The sequence below is a fragment of the Pristiophorus japonicus genome, chromosome 1 (assembly GCF_044704955.1).
Source record: "Pristiophorus japonicus isolate sPriJap1 chromosome 1, sPriJap1.hap1, whole genome shotgun sequence".
NCBI lineage: Eukaryota > Metazoa > Chordata > Chondrichthyes > Pristiophoridae > Pristiophorus > Pristiophorus japonicus.
The window spans coordinates 389,186,382-389,204,755 of NC_091977.1; positions in this window are offsets into that span (position 1 = coordinate 389,186,382).

The window sequence follows — 18,374 nt, forward strand, 5'->3', positions numbered from 1 at the left end:
CATACTCTGGCGTAAGTAGAAATGTAGTAACTATTAGCTGGCCAAAGTTGCCTAAATGGCCAGAATTGGCATAGGTGGCTGGTAACGCCCCCTTTTGAGGAAAAAAAAATGTACCTAAAAAAAACATAACTAACTGAGTTATGCTGGTGCAAATTGATTGGGGAAACTGGGGATTTTTAAAGTTAGGCCAGAAACAGCAGCCCACTCCAATAAAAACAGCACAAATACTGGGGAAAATTGAGCCCAGAGAAAGGAGAAAGGGAGGGTGTGATTTTCCATGGAGTTTCTCCCACTTGTTGACTCTAACTTTGCTGCAAGAGGCTTTGAAATCCTGGAAAAACAACATAAACTGAAAGTCACCCCTTAAGTATCAGCACTGACTGTGGAAAAGAACCACTTGGCTGGGACTGCAGCATGTTATTGATTTATTAGTATCAAGAGGAAACCTTGAGGGGATTGGCAGTTCAGAGGATCTGTCAATACATCTTGATGAGGCCAACTTTAGAAATATTGTTAATCATCACATAATACAGTTATCTTTAAATGAGGAAATAGATTCTGTTCTTAAAGATTGTTCAACTAAATATCTGTATGTGCTTTTTGGATGTGTTTCATGTGGCTTATCTGGTCCTGTATATTACATAAAATAAGTACTCGTACTGTTCTGTTATGAATTTTGTAATGTTATCTTAATTTAGGAACATAGGAACAGGTATGGCCATACAGTCTGTTCTATCATTCAATTAGATCATGGCTGATCTGTACCTAAACTCCACTTACCTAGAACTCCACTTTGATCCATATCCCTTGATACCTTTACCTAACAAGAACCTGTTGCTCTTAGTCTTGAAAAGAATTGACACAGCATTTTTGGGGAGCGAGTTCCAGATTGCCACTACCCTTTGTGTGAAAAAGTTCTTCCTGATTTCACTCCTAAATGGCCTAGCTCTAATTTAAGATTGTGCCTTATTGTTCTGGATTTCCCCACCAGAGGAAATTATTTATCTCTATATACCCTGTTGAATCCCTTAATTATTTTAAATACCTCGATTAGATCACTTCTTGACCTTCTAAACACTACGCAATGCAAATCAAGTTGATGCAACCTGTCATCATAATTTAGCCCTTTAAACCCGGATATAATTCTGGTGAATTATATCTATTCAAGGCCAATTTATCATCCCTGAGGGTTGGTGCCCAAAACTGAATGCAGTATATCAGATGGGATCTGACCAAGGTTCTGTACAACTGAAGCATCACTTACTTTTATATTCCAGCCCTATTGAGATAAAGAGATACATTCCATTAACCTGTTTTGATTATGTATTGTACCTCTCTACCAGGTATTTGTGATTTTTATACATGGACACCTAAATCCCTTTGCTTCTCCAGTTTCTAGTTTCTCACCATTAAGAAAATATTCTGAGTTGACTTTCTCAGATCTTATGCTATCCCACATTGAACTCCATGTGCCATAGTTTTTCCCACTCACTTAATCTATGACCCTTTGTAACCTCCTGCTCCTATCAGCACAGCTTACTGTACCTCCTAATCTAGTGTTATCTGCAAACTTGGATATACAACTCTCTTATCTTTATTCATATCATTAATATATATGATGAAAAGTTGAGGCTGCTGTATAGATCCCTGGAGAATACTACTTGTCACACTCTGCCAATCAGAGAACAAACTCTTTGGCGGGAATTTTCTGAGGTAAGAGCATGTTAGAGGCGTGGAGGAAAGTAAACATTGCAAAAATGTGAATCCCGACCCCAACCCGCCTCCAACCCGCCCACTTCCACCTTTCACTCAGGCGGGCTGCCAACCTGCTGCGCAGAGGTAGATTGGCAATTTAAATATTATATAAGGGGCTTGAAGCCTCTACTTTAACATGTTGTGCAGATTTTACTGCAGGCGGCCGGGGATTCCGGGGCTTCGGATTCCCAGTAGCTGCAACGAGGCGGCCTCAGTCTCGGGGAGCAACCCTTGTGGGCCGGGAGGAGCAGGAGTGCTTCCTCCCAGCCTCCCAAGCTCTACCATCTCGGCATGGGTGACAGAAGGCTGGATAACAGGCAGCGGCACGAGCAATGACAGAGTGGCAGTGGTAGGAACAGGAATGCTGTCATCCTGAGAAAGACTGCAGAGTCCTGCTCCACTGACCCACTGTCAGTGCCCCGGGGTGGTGCCCCAGCATTCCTAGCTGTTGGAGGACAGAGTGCTGGACTGCTGCGACACCCTGCAAGCCCTGTTCGACAGTGATAAACCCAGCCCTCATGGCAGCAGTCTGATCTTGCGTGGCATCAAGCTGAGACTGCAGGAAAGCACTCTGCAGCAGAGATGTTGTACTGCATCCACCTGTACTGCAAAGGCAGCCACGATATCACCCATCACATACAGCATCATGTCAACATGGTCTCTGGTGGCTGGAAATCCTGGGCTCCAAGCTCTGTCCAAAGACTCGGCCAATGTTGAAGGTAGACTCCTCCATGCTCCTTGACATTGCCAAGAGGCTCATTGGAACGCTTGCCATTGCACCTAGCAATTCCCTGTCCATGCCCATCGCTCTTCTTGCAGCATTGGATGAGGGACCTGGGGACCACGCTGTTAGCCGTCACATAATCAAATATCTCCTGCCACAGCTTTCTGAACACATGGGGCCAATGGCTTTCTGCCAGCTTGCAGGAAGAGGCCACCACCAGTAACTCCGGAGTTGCAGCGGAGAAGCTTCATGCTCTCTCTATATCTCTGCCGCCGCTCAGTCATCTCTTTCTAGATGGTTGTGCTTCCAAGAGGAGTTCCAAATGGAATGACAATGAGGTGCTATTGCATCAACGTGCTTCCCCTTTAAATAGTGGATAAAGCCTAGGCCAAACATGACTTGGAATTAAACTGCATATTGGCCCACCTGTTGAGCGGTAAGCCAATAAGCAGCAGTTTTAGTATTGAGATCAGAACTGTAATCATGTTAATAAGGACAAAGCACAAATTTTGCATGCTACCTAGATCACTTTGACCTATGCAGCTAAATAGCACTGGGCCATGACACTGCCTTTTTTTTGGGCCATATCCAATTTCTAGGTCGAACATGTCTTAAATTACTCACATACTGTATCCCAAAACATTGTTTTCTGAAAGAAATCTAAATTTCAAAAAATACAATATCAACTACCCAAAGGAAAACAAAGGCTAATTTTAGATTCTATGTTCCTGACGTGGAGCTTTACCCACATCAGGAACACATATCGGGAATTCAGGCACAAGCTCCATACTACTTTTGTCATTCGGAGTGCAAATTTGTAAAATTACACCTTGTAATGTATTTGCTTCATAGGTTCTTTGCTTAAGAACTAGTTGGTTTATTAACAAAGCTTCAAAAAAATTATACTACACATTACCAGTTTATCCACTAGGCTCACAACTGCATACTTCATCGTGGATAACCTGGACCAAACTGACTGGAGTTTTATTGAGTCCTGTGAACATCATGTGACTGGCTAAGCCACTCACAATGCGACAGCTCTGCAAACCTGTGAGCATACTCGACAATAGATATAAAGGATCATTCTGAAATCCAACACTCCCAACGGGTGTGGCACGTGCAGAGAGCATATCTCAGGAAATTATAGGACTACCACCCATGAAAAATCAAAGCCTCTCATACCATTTTCCCGAGGTGCTCCTTGCAAACAACACTTTTAGCAGGTGAACAGGAATTTGTTGATTTGAGGGATTCTCTGGGCTCCCCCCATGAACCCTCGGTAATTTCATTCATTTTTTTTCAACTTGCTTGTGCTTAATACAATAATCAGTCAATAAACAGTCGCATGGACAAGTGTGGATTAATTAAGGAAAGCCAGCATGGATTTGTTAAAGGCAAATCATGTTTAAGTAACTTGATCGAGTTTTTGATGAGGTAACAGAGTGGGTTGATGAGGGCAATGTAGTTGACGCGGTGCATGTGAATTTCCAAAAGGCGGTTGACAAAGTGCCACATAATAGGCTTGCCAGCAAAGTTGAAGCCCATGGAATAAAGGGGACGATGGATACAAAATTGGCTAAGTGACAGGAAACAGAGAGTAGTGGTGAACGATTATTTTTCAGAGTGGAGAAAGGTACACAGTGGTGTTCCCCAGGGGTCGGTACTAGGACCTCTGCTTTTCTTGATGCATATGAATGACTTGGATGTAGATGTACAGGGCACAATAACAAAATTTGAAGATGACACAAAACTTGGAAGTATGGTGATCAGTGAGGAGGATAGTGAGAGACTTCAAGAGGATATAGACAGGCTGGTGGAATGGGAGGACACATGGCAGATGAAATTTAGCTCAGAAAAATGCGCAGTGATATATTTTGGTAGAATGAATGAGGAGAGGAAATATAAACTAAAAGGTGCAATCCTAAATGGGGTGCCTGAACAGAGAGACCGAGGGGTATGTGTACATAAATTGCTGAAGGTGGCAGAGCAGGTTGAGAAAGCAGTTAAAAAATCTTACGGGATCCTAGGCTTCATGAATAGAGTTAGAGAGTACAAGAGTGTGGCTATCATGATGAACTTGTATTAAACACTGTTTTGGCCTCTCATCATCATAGGCAGTCCCTCGAATCGACGATGACTTGCTTCCACGTCAAGAAGTTCACAGGTGTTTCAATGAACGACCTAAAATTCTAGGTCCCGAACTAAATCTTGAAGAGTGGAAAATGCCTGTGCGTGGATTTTTTTAACGTGGGGTGGCTGTTGCACACCAGCCACCACACGGGCTTGACAGAGCTAGGTCTTGGTCCAGTAGCAAGGATTAACCAAGACGACTGGAGACCAGCTCTGCTGCATGGACCCAGTGCGCACACATATCGCAGTGCGGGCTGGCCCGTGCTGCCCCTGGGCCGCGCCTTTCCTGGGCCCCGAACTCGCGCCTCTCCTGGGCCCCAATCACATCCCTCTACAATCTGTCGCTACTCCTTCGCCCCGACATCGCCGCTCTTGCTGTATCTGCCCATGCTTCAATCATCAACCTGGACCTTGGTGACGTCCCTTTTCACTGCCATTGCTCTCCTGCTCCAGCATGTGCTGCTCCTTGGAGTGGTACGCCTCCACGTCGCTCCCTCCGCTCCCCGGCCTGCTCCGATGGCGCTCACAGGCCGGGGGCCGCTCAGCCTGCTGGGCCAGGCCTACACGCCACTCCTTCCACTCCCTGACCTGGCCTTTACTGGAGTATTGTGTCCAATTCTGGGCACCACACTTTAGGAAGGATGTGAAGGCCTTAAAGAAGGTGCAGAAAAGATTTACGAGAATGATTCCAAGAATGAGGGACTTCAGTTACGTGGATAGACTGGAGAAGCTGAGGTTGTTCTCCTTAGAGCAGAGAAGATTGAGAGGAGATTTGATAGAGGTATTCAAAATCATGAGGGGTCTAGACAGAGTAGATGGAGAGAAACTGTTCCCATCGGCAGAAGGGTCGAGAATCAGAGGACACAGATTTAAGGTGATTGGCAAAAGAACCGAAGTCGACATAAAAACCTTTTTACGCATAGAGTGGTTAGGATCTGGAATGCACTGCCTGGAGGCAGACTCAGTCACAGCTTTCAAAAGGGAGTTGGATAAGTACCTGAAGGAAAACAATTTGTAGGGCTACGGGGACAGGGCGGGGGAGTGGGACAAGCTGAGAGTCCTCTTGCAGAGAGCTGGCACGGGCTCGATGGGCCGAATGGCCTTCTTCCGTGCTGTAACCATTCTATGATGCTAATTTTATTTTGCAGCTGCTTTCTTATTTTTCAATGTGGATCAAAGCTTAATAAAAGAAAATAACCTGGAATTATTAAAATATAGCTACAGGTTTGAATTTACTTCATGAAATATACTATGATTAAATGGAATTCCATTTTCAACTGCAGGACTCCTGTTTGTTCTCAGTATAACTCTGATTTTCAGCTGTGCCATGTTGTATTTTAGATGGTTTTTGCAGTTCGGTTTCTGAGTGTGCAAAACATACATTTAATATTGGGTTCCTAAATAATTTTGAAAGCTAGGAAGTCAATATTGATAAGTTGCAGATCCACCCAAAGCTCGTGATGATTCTGGAATTTGTTACTGGCAGACTGTCCAAAGGAGTTTATAATCTTGTCAACTAGGTTCACCTCCATTGTGACCTCACACAGCGTGGGTTTTCTCCAAAGGCAATGTACCAGTATAAATGTCACATTAATTCTTGCAGAACTGGAACAAACACACAACACGGAACAAAATTAGGAATAAAGGCGATTTATGGGGCATGTGTTCAGTTTATGAGAGGCAATATATGGCTTGGAATGCTGATATCCTGGCAGTTTCATTTGCTAGTATTCACTGAAGTGCACTTTCTTTTTAAATGCCCATTGCTATGAGACGTTAGTCAAATATCATAAAATATTTGTCATTTTATAATTAAAAAAAAATGTATTTTCCTTTAGTCAGAAATATAAAGAGATTAAGCAAAAAAATGTTTTGAAATATATATTGCTAGGATATTGCCGCAATAACTGGCAGTGATATCAAAGAATGTAGCCAAGAATATAACAATATAGTATAATGTGACTGAAACTCCACTTTTTAAGATTATTACATTGTTATTCCAATCTGGTTAATCTGTAATAAACTAGATAAGAGTTTACTACAAAAAAATTTTGTCACATAGTGGCCAAATATCACACCGTTGTTATCATCGAGCATCCCTGGCAGTTGCCTAAAACAGGTATTAGGTCCTTTACATACGTTAATGAGGAGCCTAACAATTTTTAAGATCCATTCCTGAAAATGGATGTGGAATGGGCACTGGGCCTGCTGCGTTCAGGTTTTCCTGGAATGGACGTAGCCTAACAAGCAGCCGCCAAGAACAGGTACGTTTTTGTTTAGCTTTCATGAGGTGCCAAGAGGAGTAGGAATGCTTCTGACTCTACAGATCTCCTGAGGGTAACTGCCAGCTCTGATCAATCTCATCACGTTCTCCTTTACCCCCGCCCCCACCCAGGACTTACCTGAGGGCCGCTGCTGGTGAGGTAGCAAGTCCAAATTGTTTTATTCATTCATGGGATGTGAACGTCGCAGGCAAGGCCAACATTTATTGCCCATCCATTATTGCCCTTGAGAAGGAGATGGTGAGCTGCCTTCTTGAACTGCTGCAGTTGTATGGTGAATGTACTCCCATGGTGCTGTTACAGAGGGAATTCCTAGATTTTGACCCGGCGACGATGAAGGAATGGCAATATAATTCCAAGTCAGGATGGTGTGTGACTTGGAGGGGAATGTGGAGGTGGTGGTGTTCCCATGCACCTGCTGCTCTTGTCATCTAGGTGGTAGAGGTTGCGGTTTTGGGAAGTGATGCCGATGAAGCCTTGGAGAGTTACTGCAGTGCAGCTTGTAGATAGTACACACTGCAGCCACAGTGGTGGAGGGAGTAAATGTTTAAGGTGGTAGATGGTGGAAAAGCTTTGGGGAATCTGAAGATGAGACACTCACCGCAGAATACCCAGCTTCTGACCTGCTCCCTTGTAGCCACAGTATTTATGTGGCTGGTCCAGTTAAGTTTTTGGTCAATGGTTACCTCCAGGATGCTGATGGTGGGGTCGGCACAGGAGATGGATGAAAATAAGCAAGTTGGCTCTGGAGGTGTGAAAACCTCTGGTAGCTCACCCCAATTATAACAATGAGGAACGAGATCCAATTTTGGGCACGCCTCGGGCCTCCCCGTTCACATGCGTGCCCAAAAATGCGCCATGACGAATATCTAACCCCAATATAAGCACCAGTCAAAAATATTTACACTTGGAAATTACCTGCTGTAAAATAGAAAAACAAGTTTGCACAAATAGATGGAGGTTAAATATAGGAATCAGAAGGAGGACATTAGATACTTCCCACATGCGGTCCAAACCACATCCAGTCATGACTGGTGGTTTACAATTAAACAACAAATGGGAGGAGGAGGCTCCATGAATATCCCCATCCTCAGTGATGCAGAAGCCCAGCACGTGACTGCAAAAGACAAGGCTGAAATGTTTGGAACCATCTTCACTCCACATGATACCGATAAATGGCTGAGTGCACTGGATACAGCAGAGGCTACATGCCCCAACAACATCCCGGCTGTCAAGCCGAAGACTTGTGCTCTATAGCTAGCTGCGCCTCTAGCCAAGCTGTTCCAGTACAGCTACAACACTGGCATCTACTTGACAATGTGGAAAATTGCCTAGGTTTGTCCTGTCCACAAAAAGTAGGACAAATCCAATCCGGCCAATTACTGCTCCATCAGTCTACTCTCAATCATCTGCAAAGTGATGGAAGGTGCCATTGACAGTACTATCAATCGACACTTACTCAGCAATAACCTGCTCACCAATGCTCAATTTGTGTTCTGCCAGGACCACTCTGCTCCAGACCTCAATACAGCCTTTGCCCAAACATTGACAAAAGAGCTGAATTCCAGAGGTGAGGTGAAAGTGACTGTCCTTGACATCAAGGCAACATTTGCCTAAATGTGACACCAAGGAACCCTAGTAAAATTGAAGTCAATGGGAATCAGTAGGAAATCTCTCCACTGAGCACAAATGAAGATGGTTGTGGTTGTTGGAGGCCAATCATCTCAGCCTCAGGACATTGCTGCGTGAGTCCTCAGGGCAGTGTCCTTGGCCCAACTATCTTCAGCTTCCTCAATAATAACCTTCCCTCCATCATAAGGTCAGAAGTGGGGATGTTTGCTGACCATATTCAGTTTCATTCGCAACTCCTCAGATATTGAAGCAGTCTGCGCCCACATGCAGCAAGATCTGAACAACATTCAGGCTTGGGCTGATAAGTGGCAAGTAATATTTGCACCACAGAGGTGCCAGGCAATAATTACCTCCCATTGACATTCAATGGCATTACCATCGCCAAAACCCCACCATCAACATCCTGGGGTTCACCACTGACCAGAAACCTAATTGGACACAGCCACATAAATACTGTGGCTACAATAGCAGGTCAGAGGCTGTGTATTCTGCGGTGAGTGTCTCGCCTCCTGACTCCCCAAAGCTTTTCTACCATCTACAAGGCACATGTCAGGAGTGTGATGGAGCAGACTCCACTTGCCTGGATGAGTGCATCTCCAACAACACTCAAGAAGCTCAACATCATCCAGGACGAAGCAGTCCGCTCGATTGGCACCCCATCCACCAGCTTAAACATTCACTCCCTCCACCACTGGTGCACCATTGCTGCAGTGTACACCATCTACAAGAAGCACTGCAGCAACTCGTCAAGGCTTCTTCAGCAGCACCTCCCAAATTCACAACCTCTACCACCTAGAAGGACAAGGGCAGCAGGCACATGGGAGCACCATTACCTGCAAGTTCCCCTCCAAGTCACACCTGACTTGTAAGTATATCGCCATTCCTTCATCGTTGCTAGGTCAAAATCCTGAAACTCCCTCCTGAACAGCACTGTGGGACTACCTTCACCTCACAGACTGCAGTGGTTCAAGAAGGCAGCTCAGCAACACCTGTTCAAGGGCAATTAGGGATGGGCAATAAAGGCTGGCCTTGCCAGTGATGCCCACATCTCATGAGCAAAAAGAAAACATAGCACAGCCGTGGAAAATGCAAATATTCCCAGAGAAGCTGCTTTGTTGCTAGCCAAGCAAGCTGCCTCAGCACTGAATGATGCCAATGTTACTCTGTGTTAACTCCCCCACCACCCCTCAGACAGATGCCAATGGAGTATAATGGAATGTGGAAATGGATGGAAATCAGCCATTCTGTGTGCCACTCAAGTTTCTGGTGGGGAAGTGGAAACTCATATCCAAAATGGGTGGCAGCTTCATAATGATATGGAAATGAGTATGTCATTTATAACCTGTCTACACTTGTTCTCTTCACACTCCTATAACTTGGGTGTCCACAGATACAGGCCTTACCATTTGAGCACCAATGAATTTAATGGTACAAGCTCCCATTAAATGGTGTTTTTTGTTCTCGTGAATAAATTTCAGTTTAATGCACTTTGTGTGTGAAGGTGGTTTGAAGGAAATGTTTTGGTGATCCGACATCTGAAAGATTTCTAGCCCCTTGGATTATGGGTGCCTCAGTGGGAACCTCTCCTGGCTTATTTAAAGGAAGACAAGAAGATGAAGAATTGCGAGGATTAGGGTTAATTAACTCAGTTAGTAGAAGGCCTGCTGCTACCTGCCCTTTTCTCACAAATGAGCACTGAGTATATCAGTAATGGGTAAAAGATGGACATTTATGGACATCAGAACAGTGCATGAGGAAGCTGTGCTTCCAAGGGAGGCAGTGTTGGAGTTGCATAGCATTCTGAAAGGTTTCTTACTAACCTCCAGAGCAAGAATGGCACTTCCCATCACTGTAAAGGTCACTGCATCCCTGAAAATTTTTGCCTCTGCCTCCACCTTCCATACAGCCCTGGGAATAACAGTATCATCAGTCGATGTGCATCTATCTTGTATAAAGCAAGTGACTGACATGTCCTTTGCCAGAGCAAAATGCTTCCTCAATTAGCCCAGTGGTAAACTGGAAATAACACGACAGGGTTGTCTGGGTTTTGCCCAGATTTCAAGAATTGCCAAAGCCTGGAGCATCATTCATTGCACACATGTAACTCTGAATGCTTCCTCCCACAATAGTAGAGCCATCGTGAACCGCAAGGGCTTCCACTCAATCAATGATTACTCCTTCTATATGCACAGAATAATGCAAGTGAATGCCAGATGATTACTCATTGTTGCAGAAACTCTCCAGATTCTATCCCCTCCTGAAGGAAAGCGTTCTGATGGCGAGGTACCGGTTCTACACCTACAAAAGGTCTGAAGGCCAGGAAGTGGGGAGTTATGTTGCCGAGCTAAGATGCCTTGTAGGACATTGCGAATTTGAAGGACATTTGGAGCACATGCTCAGAGACTTTTTCATACTTGGAATTGGCCACGAAACCATACTTCACAAACTTTTGACTGTAGAGACCCCAACCTTGAGTAATGTCATAGCGATAGCCCAGGCGTTCATTGCCACCAGTGACAATACGAAGCAAATCTCTCAGCACACAAGTGCTGCTACAAGTACTGTGAACAAAGTGATGTTGTTTTCAAATTGTAACGTACAGGGCAGGTCACACATACCTGCAGCTGCACATCCGCAGATGACTCAGAGTCCGCCATCAAGGGCGATGAATGCAAGGCCATTAACACCTTGTTGGCGCTGCGGGGGTGATCATCGTTTCCATTCATGCCGATTCAAAGAGTACATTTGAAAGGGCGATGGAACAATGGGAGACCTCCAACGAGTGTGCAGGCGAGCTGCAAAGCCTGTAAACATGCAAACCACCATGTTGCAGAGGAGGACAGATCCACGGAGGATCACTATGAACCAGAGCCTCAGATAGAGGAGGCAGAGGTACATGGGGTGCACACATTCAGCACGAATTGTCCCCCGATAATGCTGAATGTTGAACTAAATGGACTCCCAGTGTCAATGGAGCTGGACAGGGGCGTGAGCCAGTCCATCATGGGCAAAAAGACTTTCGAAAGGTTGTGGTGCAACAAGGCCTCAAGGCCAGTCTTAACTCCAGTTTGCACGGAACTAAGAACTTACACGAAAGAACTGATTCCTGTAATCGGCAGTGCTACCGTAAAGGTCTCCTACGATGGAACAGTGCATAAGCTACCACTCTGGGTGATACCGGGCGATGGTCCCATGCTGTTCGGCAGGAGCTGGCTGGGAAAGATACGCTGGAACTGGGATGACGTCCGAGCACTATCGCCCACTGACGACACTTCGTGTGCCCAGGTCTTAAACAAATTTCTTTCGCTGTTCAAACCAGGCATCAGGAAATTCCAAGGAGCAAAAGTGCAGATCCACCTAATTCCGGGGGCACGACCCATACATCACAAGATGAGAGCAGTACCATACATGATGAGGGAAAGGGTAGAGATCGAGAGGCTGCAAAGAGAGGGCATCATTTTCCCGATCGAGTTCAACGAATGGGCCAGTCCTATCGTCCCAGTCCTCAAGGGAGACGGCACCGTCAGAATCTGTGGCGATTACAAAGTAACTATCAATCGTTTCTCCCTGCAGGACCAATAGCCACGACCAAAGACCGACAAATTCTTTGCAACGCTGGCGGGAGGAAAGACATTCACGAAGCTGGGTCTGACTTCAGCCTACATGACGCAGTAACTGGAGGAATCATCGAAGGCCCTTACCTGCATCAACACGCACAAAGGTCTTTTTGTTTATAACAGATGCCCGTTTGGAATCCAATCGGTGGCGGCAATATTCCAGAGAAACATGGAAAGCTTACTGAAGTTGGGCCCGCACACCGTGGTCTTCCAGGACGACATCTTGATCACAGGTCGGAACACAGTCGACCATCTGCAGAACCTGGAGGAGGTTCTTAGTCGACTCAACTGCGTGGGGCTCAGGTTAAAACGCTCGAAGTGCGTTTTCCTGGTGCCTGAAGTGGAGTTCCTTGGAAGGAGGATTGCGGAAGATGGCATCAGGCCCACCAACGCGAAGATGGAGGCAATCGAGAATGCACTGAGGCCACAGAACATGACGGAGCTGCGGTCATTTCTGGGACTTCTGAACTACTTTGGTAACTTCTTACCCGGTCTCAGCACACTGCTAGAACCACTACATGTCTTACTACGAAAAGGGGGCGAATAGGTTTGGGGCAAAAGCCAAGAAAATGCCTTTGTAAAAGCGAGAAAATTGTTATGCTCAAACAAATTGCTTGTGTTTTATGATCCATGTAAGCGTTTGGTATTAGCATGTGATGCGTCGTCATATGGCGTCGGGTGTGTATTGCAACAAGCTAATGATTTTGGGAAACTGCAACCGGTTGCTTATGCATCCAGGAGTCTGTCTAAGGCTGAGAGACCCTACAGCATGATTGAGAAAGAAGCGTTAACGTGTATCTATGTGGTAAAGAAAATGCATCTATACCTGATGGACTAAAATTCGAATTGGAAACTGACCATAAGCCATTAATATCCCTGTTCTCTGAGAGTAAACGGATAAATACCGACGCATCAGCCCGCATCCACAGATGGGCGCTCATGTTGTCCACATACAACTGCACCATCCTCCACAGGCCAGGCACAGAAAACTGTGCCAATGCGCTCAGTAGGCTGCCATTGCCCACCACGGGGGTGGAAATGGCACTGCTCACAGATCTAGCCATGGTTATGGAAGCTTTTGAGAGTGAGCAATGCACCCAGGGAGGTGCCGCTAAGTTTATGGTCTTGGCCCTCCAAACCATGGTCTGGGGTACACGTCGACTATGCAGGCCCATTCTTTGGTAAAATGTTCCTTGTGGTTGTAGACGCATACTCCAAGTGGATTGAATGTGAGATCATGTCGGCTAGCATGTCCGCTGCCACTACTGAAAGCCTGTGGGCCATGTTTGCCACACACGGCCTACCCGATGACCTGGTGAGCGACAACAGGCCATGTTATACCAGTGCTGAGTTCAAAGAATTCATGACTCGTAACGGGATCAAACATGTCACATCTGCCCCATTTAAACCAGCGTCCAATGGTCAGGCAGAGAGAGCAGTGCAAACCATCAAGCAAGGCTTGAAGAGGGTAACTGAAGGCTCACTGCAGACTCACCTATCCTGAGTCCTGCTTAGCTACCGCATGATACCCCACTCGCTCACTGGGATCCCACCTGCTGAACTGCTCATGAAAAGAGCACTTAAGACAAAGCTCTCGTTAGTTCACCTTGATCTACATGAGCAGGTGGCTTCAACAAAGTGCATAACATGATAGCGCAAATGTGAGACGCGAGATTGAAATCAATGATCCTGTATTTGTATTAAATTATAGACAAGGTCCCAAGTGGCTTCCTGGCAATGTCATGGCCAAAGAGGGGAGCAGGGTGTTTCGGGTCAAACTTTCAAATGGACTCATTCACCGGAAACACTTGGACCAAATCAAACTCAGATTCACGGACTATCCTGAGCAACCCACCTTGGACCCTACCTTTTTTGATTCCCCAACATAAACAACAGCAGCAACCGGCACCACTGTTGACCACGAAGCAGAACCCATCATCGACAGCAGCCCAGCAGGGCCCAACATCATAGGCAGCCCAGCAAGGCCAGCTGCACAGCAGTCCAGCGAGGGCCCAACAAATAATGCAACAACACCGAGATGTTCAACTAGGGCAATAAGGGCCCCAGATCGACTTACAATGTAAGTAGTTACACTATTGACTTTGGGGCGGGGGGTGGGGGTGGGGGAGTGTTGTTATATATGTAAACTTGTATTTACTCTGTACAGCCACCAGAGGGCTCATCCCCTGGAGTCCCAAGGAATCCCATAATCCCTTGGGAGCACAGATATTTAAGGAGGCTTCACAGGCTGGAGAGGCACTCTGGAGACATAGAAACATAGAAACATAGAAAATAGGTGCAGGAGTAGGCCATTCGGCCCTTCTAGCCTGCACCGCCATTCAATGAGTTCATGGCTGAACATTCAACTTCAGTACCCCATTCCTGCTTTCTCGCCATACCCCTTGATCCCCCTAGCAGTAAGGACCTCATCTAACTCCTTTTTGAATATATTTAGTGAATTGGCCTCAACAACTTTCTGTGGTAGAGAATTCCACAGGTTCACCACTCTCTGGGTGAAGAAGTTCCTCCGCATCTCGGTCCTAAATGGCTTACCCCTTATCCTTAGACTGTGACCCCTGGTTCTGGACTTCCCCAACATTGGGAACATTCTTCCTGCATCTAACCTGTCTAACCCCGTCAGAATTTTATATGTTTCTATGAGGTCCCCTCTCATTCTTCTGAACTCCAGTGAATACAAGCCCAGTTGATCCAGTCTTTCTTGATAGGTCAGTCCCGCCATCCCGGGAATCAGTCTGGTGAACCTTCGCTGCACTCCCTCAATAGCAAGAATGTCCTTCCTCAGGTTAGGAGACCAAAACTGTACACAATACTCCAGGTGTGGCCTCACCAATGCCCTGTACAACTGTAGCAACACCTCCCTGCCCCTGTACTCAAATCCCCTTGCTATGAAGGCCAACATGCCATTTGCTTTCTTAACCGCCTGCTGCACCTGCATGCCAACCTTCAATGACTGATGTACCATGACACCCAGGTCTCTTTGCACCTCCCCTTTTCCTAATCTGTCACCATTCAGATAATAGTCTGTCTCTCTGTTTTTACAACCAAAGTGGATAACCTCACATTTATCCACATTATACTTCATCTGCCATGCATTTGCCCACTCACCTAACCTATCCAAGTCGCTCTGCAGCCTCACAGCATCCTCCTCGCAGCTCACACTGCCACCCAACTTAGTGTCATCCGCAAATTTGGAGATACTACATTTAATCCCCTCATCTAAATCATTAATGTACAGTGTAAACAGCTGGGGCCCCAGCACAGAACCTTGCGGTACCCCACTAGTCACTGCCTGCCATTCTGAAAAGTACCCATTTACTCCTACTCTTTGCTTCCTGTCTGACAACCAGTTCTCAATCCATGTCAGTACACTACCCCCAATCCCATGTGCTCTAACTTTGCACATCAATCTCTTGTGTGGGACCTTGTCGAACGCCTTCTGAAAGTCCAAATATACCACATCAACTGGTTCTCCCTTATCCACTCTACTGGAAACATCCTCAAAAAATTCCAGAAGTTTTGTCAAGCATGATTTCCCTTTCACAAATCCATGCTGACTTGGACCTATCATGTCACCTCTTTCCAAATGCACTGCTATGACATCCTTAATAATTGATTCCATCATTTTACCCACTACCGATGTCAGGCTGACCGGTCTATAATTCCCTGTTTTCTCTCTCCCTCCTTTTTTAAAAAGTGGGGTTACATTGGCTACCCTCCACTCCATAGGAACTGATCCAGAGTCAATGGAATGTTGGAAAATGACTGTCAACGCATCCGCTATTCCCAAGGCCACCTCCTTAAGTACTCTGGGATGCAGTCCATCAGGCCCTGGGGATTTATCGGCCTTCAATCCCATCAATTTCCCCAACACAATTTCCCGGCTAATAAGGATTTCCCTCAGTTCCTCCTCCTTACTAGACCCCCCGACCCCTTTTATAACCGGAAGGTTGTTCGTGTCCTCCTTCGTGAATACCGAACCAAAGTACTTGTTCAATTGGTCCGCCATTTCTTTGTTCCCCGTTATGACTTCCCCTGATTCTGACTGCAGGGGACCTACATTTGTCTTTACTAACCTTTTTCTCTTTACATATCTATAGAAACTTTTGCAATCCGTCTTAATGTTCCCTGCAAGCTTCTTCTCATACTCCATTTTCCCTGCCCTAATCAAACCCTTTGTCCTCCTCTGCTGAGTTCTAAATTTCTCCCAGTCCCCAGGTTCGCTGCTATTTCTGGCCAATTTGTATGCCACTTCCTTGGCTTTAATACTATCCCTGATTTCCCTTGATAGCCAACCGATAATGGTTAATGTGAAACATAATGGCGTGCCGATATCGATGGAATTGGACACGGGTGCGAGTCAGTCGATAATGAGCCAAAGGACATTCGACAAGCTGTGGGACACTAAGGCTGTGAAGCCTAAGCTGAGTCCAGTCAATGCCAAGTTGCGTACTTACACCAAAGAACTTATACCGGTGATTGGTAGTGCAGTAGTGAAGGTGTCGTATGATGGTGTGGTTCGTGATCTACCGTTACGGATCGTTCCAGGAAATGGTCCAACGCCATTCAGCAGGAATTGGCTCAAAAAAATCAAATGGAATTGGAATGATATCAAAGCATTGTCATCGGTCATTGACACTTCGTGTGCTCAAGTTTTGAGCAAGTTTCCCTCGTTTTTGAACCGGGAATCGGCAATTTCACTGGAGCCAAGGTGCAAGACCTGTCTATCGCAAAGCTCAGGCTGTTCTGTACATGATGAGGGAGAAGGTTAAAATTGAGCTGGACAGACTCCAACGTGAAGGGGTCATATCACCGGTCGAATTTAATGAACGGGCCAGTCCCATTGTTCCTGTGTTGAAGAGTGATGGCACTGTCAGGATTTGTGGAGACTACAAGGTTACGGATCAACCGATTTTCAAAACAGGATCAGTACCCATTACCGAAGGCTGATGACCTGTTTGCAAAACTAACTGATGGGAAGTTGTTCACTAAACTGGATCTGGCATCGGCCTATATGACACAGGATGTATCAGAATTCGTTGCCGACCTAATATGTCTAGCTGGACCGTGTAAGTTCGAAACTGCATTGGCAGACATGCTGCGGGACTTCTTTGTAATCAGCATCAACCACGAGGTAATCCTGAGTAAGCTACTGGCGATGGAGACACTGGATTTGAGCAAGGCCATCATGATTGCCCAATCATGCATGACGACAGACAAAAGCTTGAAGCAGATATCATTGAAAAATCGGAACTCGGCAAGTACTGTAAACAAGATTGTATCGTTGTTTGGCAGAGCTGCCTATGGCAGGGCCTACCCGACTGCGTACGCGAAACCTGTGGCTGCTCAAAGTCTGCCAACGGTAATGAATTCGATATCACCGTGTTGGCGTTGTGAGGGAAATCATCGGCATCATCAGTGTCGGTTTAAACAGTATAGTTGTAAAGGCTGTTCGAGAGTGGGGCATCTCCAGTGCATGTATCCACAACTGAGCAAGCGTGCTGCGACACACCACGTGGAGGATAATGACCAGTCTCACGCAGATCCGGATATGCAATCCGAGATACCAGAGGAGGAAGTATATGGACTGTATTCATTCCTAACAAAGAGCCAACCGATAATGATTAATGTAAAACTTAATGGTGTGCCGATATCGATGGAATTGGACACGGGTGCGAGTCAATCAATAATGAGCCAGAGGACATTCAACAAGCTGTGGGATACTAAGGCTATGAGGCCTAAGCTGAGTCCAGTCAATGCCAAGTTGCGTACATACACGAAAGAACTCATAACGGTGATTGGCAGTGCAGTAATCAAGGTGCCGTATGATGGTGCGGTTCACGTTTTACCATTATGGATTGTTCCAGGCAATGGTCCAATGCTGTTTGGCAGGAACTGGTTAGAAAAAATCAAATGGAACTGGAACGAGATCAAAAGCGTTGTCGTCGGAGGAGGATACTCCATGTGCTCAAGTGCTGAGCAAGTTTCCCTTGCTGTTTGAACCAGGCATCAGCAATTTCATGGAAGCCAAGGTGCAGGTCCACATGGACTTGGATGCAAGACCCGTCCATCATAAAGCTCGAGCAGTTCCGTACATGATGAGGGACTCCATCGTGAAGGGATCATATCACCGGTTGAATTTAACAAATGGGCCAGCCCCATTGTTCCCGTGTTGAAAAGTGATGGCACTGTCAGGATTTATGGAGCCTACAAGGT